The sequence below is a fragment of the Ranitomeya imitator genome, chromosome 1 (genome assembly GCF_032444005.1).
Source record: "Ranitomeya imitator isolate aRanImi1 chromosome 1, aRanImi1.pri, whole genome shotgun sequence".
NCBI lineage: Eukaryota > Metazoa > Chordata > Amphibia > Anura > Dendrobatidae > Ranitomeya > Ranitomeya imitator.
This window is the reverse complement of record NC_091282.1, coordinates 659,777,990-659,788,059: the sequence shown is the minus strand read 5'-3', so window position 1 is coordinate 659,788,059 and position 10,070 is coordinate 659,777,990.

Here is a 10,070-nt window from a genome sequence, read left to right as displayed (position 1 = left end):
ATATTCTTCACCTCAAGGGTCAGTGTAGTGTGCACCAAATATCCTGCAACCTGAGTGTCGGTGTCCTGAGCACCAAATATCCTGCAACCTGAGTGTCGGTGTCCTGCACCCCAAATATCCTGTACCCCCAGTGTCAATGTCCTGAGCACCAAATATCCTGCACCCTGAGTGTCACTGTCCTGCACCCCCAGTGTCAGTGTCCTGAGCACCAAATATCCTTCACCTCAAGGGTCAGTGTCCTGCACCCCAAATATCCTGCACCCCGAATGTCAGTGTCCTGCACCCCAAATGTCCTGTACCTCGAGTGTTAGTGTCCTGCACCCCAAATATTCTGCACCCTGAATGTCAGTGTCCTGCACCCCGAGTGTCATTGTCCTGAAGTGTCAGTGTCCTGCACCCCAAATATTCTGCCCCTCTAGTGTCAGTTTCCTGCACCCAGTGTCACTGTCCTGCACCCCAAATATTCTTTACCTCAAGGTTCAGTGTCCTGCACCCCAAATATTCTGCCCCTCTAGTGTCAGTTTCCTGCACCCAGTGTCACTGTCCTGCACCCCAAATATTCTTTACCTCAAGGTTCAGTGTCCTGAGCCCCAAATATCCTGCACCCCGAGTGGCAGTGTCCTGCACCCCAAATATCCTGCACCTCGAGTGTCAGTGTCCTGCACCCCAAATATTCTGCACCCCGAGTGTCAGTGTCCTGCACCCCAAATATCCTGCACCCCGAGTGTCAGTATTCTGCACCCCAAATATCCTGCACCCCGAGTGTCAGTGTTCTGCACCCCAAATATCCTGCACCCCGAGTGTCAGTGTTCTGCACCCCAAATATCCTGCACCCCGAGTGTCAGTGTTCTGCACCCCAAATATCCTGCACCCCGAGTGTCAGTGTTCTGCACCCCAAATATCCTGCACCCCGAGTGTCAGTGTTCTGCACCCCAAATAACCTGCACCCTGAGTGTCAGTGTCCTGCACCCCAAATATCCTGCACCCCGAGTGTCAGTGTCCTGCACAGGTTTGGGGTACACTGCAGTGACCTTTTTCCCTATAAATGTGCAGTTGTGCCTGTCACCAGCAGGGGGAGCTCAGACGCCGTCACCTTTATTAGGCTGAGGTCACATTTGTGAGTGCAATGCGAGAAACTCACGCATTAATACTCCGCACTGCTGCCGTTACTCAGGACAGGAGCGTTCAGTTGCATGTATTTCTATGCCGCCGCACGCTCCAGTCCTGAGTGCCAGTGGCAGTGCCGAGTATTGAGGCGAGAGATTCGCGCGTTTCTCGCATAGCACTCGGAAGTGTGACACCGGCCTTAGTGATATAGTGATGAGCGGCACCTGTGTCTGGCAGTAGGTGAGTACACATCACAGACATGACGTGTAACCTGGGAAAAGCTATCATGTGATCACATACACTGGCAGAGGAGGATGACACCTGGGGCAGTAAGTTCATAGAGGACTTCCCCTTGAAGTAAAATATAATAGCTCTGGGGTCTGAAAAGCTGGGTGACCGTCACTATGGCTCCAGCCACTACAGGGGACAGTGATCTGCTGCTGCGCTCCCCAACCTGCCACATGGATTGTGTCACACAAATCAGTGACGTCTTCAACGGCTTATGGAAATGTCATGCAAATATTTGTGGAGGTAAAGTATCCGGATGTGAAAGGCGCCATACAGCGTACACAGCTCCCCGCACCCAGAGAAGCATATACAGGTTTCACCGCTGATCTCTAGTGATGGATAGGAGGCATTCTCAGTGATGTCACCGCTGATCTCTAGTGATGGATAGGAGGCATTCTCAGTGATGTCACCGCTGATCTCTAGTGATGGATAGGAGGCATTCTCAGTGATGTCACCGCTGATCTCTAGTGATGGATAGGAGGCATTCTCAGTGATGTCACCGCTGATCTCTAGTGATGGATAGGAGGCATTCTCAGTGATGTCACCTCTGATCTCTAGTGATGGATAGGAGGCATTCTCAGTGATGTCACCGCTGATCTCTAGTGATGGATAGGAGGCATTCTCAGTGATGTCACCGCTGATCTCTAGTGATGGATAGGAGGCATTCTCAGTGATGTCACTGCTGATCTCTAGTGTTGGATAGGAGGCATTCTCAGTGATGTCACCGCTGATCTCTAGTGTTGGATAGGAGGCATTCTCAGTGATGTCACTGCTGATCTCTAGTGTTGGATAGGAGGCATTCTCAGTGATGTCACTGCTGATCTCTAGTGTTGGATAGGAGGCATTCTCAGTGATGTCACCGCTGATCTCTAGTGATGGATAGGAGGCATTCTCAGTGATGTCACCGCTGATCTCTAGTGATGGATAGGAGGCATTCTCAGTGATGTCACCGCTGATCTCTAGTGATGGATTAGAGGCATTCTCAGTGATGTCACCGCTAATCTCTAGTGATGGATAGGAGGCATTCTCAGTGATGTCACCGCTGATCTCTAGTGATGGATAGGAGTCATTCTCAGTGATGTCACCGCTGATCTCTAGTGATGGATAGGAGGAATTCTCAGTGATGTCACCGCTGATCTCTAGTGATGGATAGGAGGCATTCTCAGTGATGTCACCGCTGATCTCTAGTGATGGATAGGTGGCATTCTCAGTGATGTCACCGCTGATCTCTAGTGATGGATAGGAGGCATTCTCAGTGATGTCACTGCTGATCTCTAGTGATGGATAGGAGGCATTCTCAGTGATGTCACCGCTGATCTCTAGTGATGGATAGGAGTCATTCTCAGTGATGTCACCGCTGATCTCTAGTGATGGATAGGAGGCATTCTCAGTGATGTCACCGCTGATCTCTAGTGATGGATAGGAGGCATTCTCAGTGATGTCACCACTGATCTCTAGTGATGGATAGGAGGCATTCTCAGTGATGTCACCGCATATCTCTAGTGATGGATAGGAGGCATTCTCAGAGATGTCACCACTGATCTCTAGTGATGGATAGGAGGCATTCTCAGTGATGTCACCGCATATCTCTAGTGATGGATAGGAGGCATTCTCAGCGATGTCACCGCTGATCTCTAGTGATGGATAGGAGGCATTCTCAGCGATGTCACCGCTGATCTCTAGTGATGGATAGGAGGCATTCTCAGTGATGTCACCGCTGATCTCTAGTGATGGATAGGAGGCATTCTCAGTGATGTCACCGCATATCTCTAGTGATGGGTAGGAGGCATTCTCAGTGATGTCACTGCTGATCTCTAGTGATGGATAGGAGGCATTCTCAGTGATGTCACTGCTGATCTCTAGTGATGGATAGGAGGCATTCTCAGTGATGTCACTGCTGATCTCTAGTGATGGATAGGAGGCATTCTCAGTGATGTCACTGCTGATCTCTAGTGAAGGATAGGAGGCATTCTCAGTGATGTCACCGCTGATCTCTAGTGATGGATAGGAGGCATTCTCAGTGATGTCACCGCTGATCTCTAGTGATGGATAGGAGGCATTCTCAGTGATGTCACTGCTGATCTCTAGTGATGGATAGGAGGCATTCTCAGTGATGTCACCGCATATCTCTAGTGATGGGTAGGAGGCATTCTCAGTGATGTCACTGCTGATCTCTAGTGATGGATAGGAGGCATTCTCAGTGATGTCACTGCTGATCTCTAGTGATGAATAGGCGGCATTCTCAGTGATGTCACCGCTGATCTCTAGTGATGGATAGGAGGCATTCTCAGTGATGTCACCGCTGATCTCTAGTGATGGATAGGGGGCATTCTCAGTGATGTCACCTCTGATCTCTAGTGATGGATAGGAGGCATTCTCAGTGATGTCACCGCTGATCTCTAGTGATGGATAGGTGGCATTCTCAGTGATGTCACCGCTGATCTCTAGTGATGGATAGGAGGCATTCTCAGTGATGCCACCGCTGATCTCTAGTGATGGATAGGAGACTTTCTCAGTGATGTCACCTCTGATCTCTAGTGATGGATAGGAGGCATTCTCAGTGATGTCACCGCTGATCTCTAGTGATGGATAGGAGGCATTCTCAGTGATGTCACTGCTGATCTCTAGTGATGGATAGGAGGCATTCTCAGTGATGTCACCGCATATCTCTAGTGATGGGTAGGAGGCATTCTCAGTGATGTCACTGCTGATCTCTAGTGATGGATAGGAGGCATTCTCAGTGATGTCACTGCTGATCTCTAGTGATGGATAGGAGGCATTCTCAGTGATGTCACTGCTGATCTCTAGTGATGGATAGGAGGCATTCTCAGTGATGTCACTGCTGATCTCTAGTGATGGATAGGAGGCATTCTCAGTGATGTCACCGCATATCTCTAGTGATGGGTAGGAGGCATTCTCAGTGATGTCACTGCTGATCTCTAGTGATGGATAGGAGGCATTCTCAGTGATGTCACTGCTGATCTCTAGTGATGGATAGGAGGCATTCTCAGTGATGTCACTGCTGATCTCTAGTGATGGATAGGAGGCATTCTCAGTGATGTCACTGCTGATCTCTAGTGAAGGATAGGAGGCATTCTCAGTGATGTCACCGCTGATCTCTAGTGATGGATAGGAGGCATTCTCAGTGATGTCACCGCTGATCTCTAGTGATGGATAGGAGGCATTCTCAGTGATGTCACTGCTGATCTCTAGTGATGGATAGGAGGCATTCTCAGTGATGTCACCGCATATCTCTAGTGATGGGTAGGAGGCATTCTCAGTGATGTCACTGCTGATCTCTAGTGATGGATAGGAGGCATTCTCAGTGATGTCACTGCTGATCTCTAGTGATGGATAGGAGGCATTCTCAGTGATGTCACTGCTGATCTCTAGTGATGGATAGGAGGCATTCTCAGTGATGTCACCGCTGATCTCTAGTGAAGGATAGGAGGCATTCTCAGTGATGTCACCGCTGATCTCTAGTGATGGATAGGAGGCATTCTCAGTGATGTCACCGCTGATCTCTAGTGATGGATAGGAGACATTCTCAGTGATGTCACTGCTGATCTCTAGTGATGGATAGGAGGCATTCTCAGTGATGTCACCTCTGATCTCTAGTGATGAATAGGCGGCATTCTCAGTGATGTCACCGCTGATCTCTAGTGATGGATAGGAGGCATTCTCAGTGATGTCACCGCTGATCTCTAGTGATGGATAGGGGGCATTCTCAGTGATGTCACCTCTGATCTCTAGTGATGGATAGGAGGCATTCTCAGTGATGTCACCGCTGATCTCTAGTGATGGATAGGTGGCATTCTCAGTGATGTCACCGCTGATCTCTAGTGATGGATAGGAGGCATTCTCAGTGATGCCACCGCTGATCTCTAGTGATGGATAGGAGGCATTCTCAGTGATGTCACCGCTGATCTCTAGTGATGGATAGGAGGCATTCTCAGTGATGCCACCGCTGATCTCTAGTGATGGATAGGAGGCATTCTCAGTGATGTCACCGCTGATCTCTAGTGATGGATAGGAGGCATTCTCACTGATGTCACCGCTGATCTCTAGTGATGGATAGGTGGCATTCTCAGTGATGTCACCGCTGATCTCTAGTGATGGATAGGAGGCATTCTCAGTGATGCCACCGCTGATCTCTAGTGATGGATAGGAGGCATTCTCAGTGATGTCACCGCTGATCTCTAGTGATGGATAGGAGGCATTCTCAGTGATGCCACCGCTGATCTCTAGTGATGGATAGGAGGCATTCTCAGTGATGTCACCGCTGATCTCTAGTGATGGATAGGAGGCATTCTCAGTGATGTCACTGCTGATCTCTAGTGATGGATAGGAGGCATTCTCAGTGATGTCACTGCTGATCTCTAGTGATGGATAGGAGGCATTCTCAGTGATGTCACCGCTGATCTCTAGTGATGGATAGGAGGCATTCTCAGTGATGTCACCGCTGATCTCTAGTGATGGATAGGAGGCATTCTCAGTGATGTCACCGCTGATCTCTAGTGATGGATAGGAGGCATTCTCAGTGATGTCACCGCTGATCTCTAGTGATGGATAGGAGGAATTCTCAGTGATGTCACCGCTGATCTCTAGTGATGGATAGGAGGCATTCTCAGTGATGTCACCGCTGATCTCTAGTGATGGATAGGGGGCATTCTCAGTGATGTCACCTCTGATCTCTAGTGATGGATAGGAGGCATTCTCAGTGATGTCACCGCTGATCTCTAGTGATGGATAGGTGGCATTCTCAGTGATGTCACCGCTGATCTCTAGTGATGGATAGGAGGCATTCTCAGTGATGCCACCGCTGATCTCTAGTGATGGATAGGAGGCATTCTCAGTGATGTCACCGCTGATCTCTAGTGATGGATAGGAGGCATTCTCAGTGATGTCACCGCTGATCTCTAGTGATGGATAGGAGGCATTCTCAGTGATGTCACCGCTGATCTCTAGTGATGGATAGGAGGCATTCTCAGTGATGTCACCGCTGATCTCTAGTGATGGATAGGAGGCATTCTCAGTGATGTCACCGCTGATCTCTAGTGATGGATAGGAGGCATTCTCAGTGATGTCACCGCTGATCTCTAGTGATGGATAGGAGGCATTCTCAGTGATGTCACCGCTGATCTCTAGTGATGGATAGGTGGCATTCTCAGTGATGTCACCGCTGATCTCTAGTGATGGATAGGAGGCATTCTCAGTGATGCCACCGCTGATCTCTAGTGATGGATAGGAGGCATTCTCAGTGATGTCACCGCTGATCTCTAGTGATGGATAGGAGGCATTCTCAGTGATGTCACCGCTGATCTCTAGTGATGGATAGGAGGCATTCTCAGTGATGTCACCTCTGATCTCTAGTGATGGATAGGAGGCATTCTCAGTGATGTCACTGCTGATCTCTAGTGATGGATAGGAGGCATTCTCAGTGATGTCACCGCTGATCTCTAGTGATGGATAGGAGGCATTCTCAGTGATGTCACCGCTGATCTCTAGTGATGGATAGGAGGCATTCTCAGTGATGTCACCGCTGATCTCTAGTGATGGATAGGAGGCATTCTCAGTGATGTCACCGCTGATCTCTAGTGATGGATAGGAGGCATTCTCAGTGATGTCACCGCTGATCTCTAGTGATGGATAGGAGGCATTCTCAGTGATGTCACCGCTGATCTCTAGTGATGGATAGGAGGCATTCTCAGTGATGTCACCGCTGATCTCTAGTGATGGATAGGTGGCATTCTCAGTGATGTCACCGCTGATCTCTAGTGATGGATAGGAGGCATTCTCAGTGATGCCACCGCTGATCTCTAGTGATGGATAGGAGGCATTCTCAGTGATGTCACCGCTGATCTCTAGTGATGGATAGGAGGCATTCTCAGTGATGCCACCGCTGATCTCTAGTGATGGATAGGAGGCATTCTCAGTGATGTCACCGCTGATCTCTAGTGATGGATAGGAGGCATTCTCAGTGATGTCACCGCTGATCTCTAGTGATGGATAGGTGGCATTCTCAGTGATGTCACCGCTGATCTCTAGTGATGGATAGGAGGCATTCTCAGTGATGTCACCGCTGATCTCTAGTGATGGATAGGAGGCATTCTCAGTGATGTCACCGCTGATCTCTAGTGATGGATAGGAGGCATTCTCAGTGATGTCACCGCTGATCTCTAGTGATGGATAGGAGGCATTCTCAGTGATGTCACCGCTGATCTCTAGTGATGGATAGGAGGCATTCTCAGTGATGTCACCGCTGATCTCTAGTGATGGATAGGAGGCATTCTCAGTGATGTCACCGCTGATCTCTAGTGATGGATAGGTGGCATTCTCAGTGATGTCACCGCTGATCTCTAGTGATGGATAGGAGGCATTCTCAGTGATGCCACCGCTGATCTCTAGTGATGGATAGGAGGCATTCTCAGTGATGTCACCGCTGATCTCTAGTGATGGATAGGAGGCATTCTCAGTGATGCCACCGCTGATCTCTAGTGATGGATAGGAGGCATTCTCAGTGATGCCACCGCTGATCTCTAGTGATGGATAGGAGGCATTCTCAGTGATGTCACCGCTGATCTCTAGTGATGGATAGGAGGCATTCTCAGTGATGCCACCGCTGATCTCTAGTGATGGATAGGAGGCATTCTCAGTGATGTCACCGCTGATCTCTAGTGATGGATAGGAGGCATTCTCAGTGATGTCACCGCTGATCTCTAGTGATGGATAGGAGGCATTCTCAGTGATGTCACCTCTGATCTCTAGTGATGGATAGGAGGCATTCTCAGTGATGTCACTGCTGATCTCTAGTGATGGATAGGAGGCATTCTCAGTGATGTCACCGCTGATCTCTAGTGATGGATAGGAGGCATTCTCAGTGATGTCACCGCTGATCTCTAGTGATGGATAGGAGGCATTCTCAGTGATGTCACCGCTGATCTCTAGTGATGGATAGGAGGCATTCTCAGTGATGTCACCGCTGATCTCTAGTGATGGATAGGAGGCATTCTCAGTGATGTCACCGCTGATCTCTAGTGATGGATAGGAGGCATTCTCAGTGATGTCACCGCTGATCTCTAGTGATGGATAGGAGGCATTCTCAGTGATGTCACCGCTGATCTCTAGTGATGGATAGGTGGCATTCTCAGTGATGTCACCGCTGATCTCTAGTGATGGATAGGAGGCATTCTCAGTGATGCCACCGCTGATCTCTAGTGATGGATAGGAGGCATTCTCAGTGATGCCACCGCTGATCTCTAGTGATGGATAGGAGGCATTCTCAGTGATGCCACCGCTGATCTCTAGTGATGGATAGGAGGCATTCTCAGTGATGTCACCGCTGATCTCTAGTGATGGATAGGAGGCATTCTCAGTGATGTCACCGCTGATCTCTAGTGATGGATAGGAGGCATTCTCAGTGATGCCACCGCTGATCTCTAGTGATGGATAGGAGGCATTCTCAGTGATGTCACCGCTGATCTCTAGTGATGGATAGGAGGCATTCTCAGTGATGTCACCGCTGATCTCTAGTGATGGATAGGAGGCATTCTCAGTGATGTCACCTCTGATCTCTAGTGATGGATAGGAGGCATTCTCAGTGATGTCACTGCTGATCTCTAGTGATGGATAGGAGGCATTCTCAGTGATGTCACCTCTGATCTCTAGTGATGGATAGGAGGCATTCTCAGTGATGTCACTGCTGATCTCTAGTGATGGATAGGAGGCATTCTCAGTGATGTCACCTCTGATCTCTAGTGATGGATAGGAGGCATTCTCAGTGATGTCACCGCTGATCTCTAGTGATGGATAGGAGGCATTCTCAGTGATGTCACCTCTGATCTCTAGTGATGGATAGGAGGCATTCTCAGTGATGTCACCGCTGATCTCTAGTGATGGATAGGAGGCATTCTCAGTGATGTCACCGCTGATCTCTAGTGATGGATAGGAGGCATTCTCAGTGATGTCACCGCTGATCTCTAGTGATGGATAGGAGGCATTCTCAGTGATGTCACCGCTGATCTCTAGTGATGGATAGGAGGCATTCTCAGTGATGTCACCGCTGATCTCTAGTGATGGATAGGAGGCATTCTCAGTGATGTCACTGCTGATCTCTAGTGATGGATAGGAGGCATTCTCAGTGATGTCACCGCTGATCTCTAGTGATGGATAGGAGGCATTCTCAGTGATGTCACCGCTGATCTCTAGTGATGGATAGGAGGCATTCTCAGTGATGTCACCGCTGATCTCTAGTGATGGATAGGAGTCATTCTCAGTGATGTCACCGCTGATCTCTAGTGATGGATAGGAGGCATTCTCAGTGATGTCACCGCTGATCTCTAGTGATGGATAGGAGGCATTCTCAGTGATGTCACCGCTGATCTCTAGTGATGGATAGGAGGCATTCTCAGTGATGTCACCGCTGATCTCTAGTGATGGATAGGAGGCATTCTCAGTGATGTCACCGCTGATCTCTAGTGATGGATAGGAGGCATTCTCAGTGATGTCACCGCTGATCTCTAGTGATGGATAGGTGGCATTCTCAGTGATGTCACCGCTGATCTCTAGTGATGGATAGGAGGCATTCTCAGTGATGTCACTGCTGATCTGTAGTGATGGATAGGAGGCATTCTCAGTGATGTCACCGCTGATCTCTAGTGATGGATAGGAGGCAT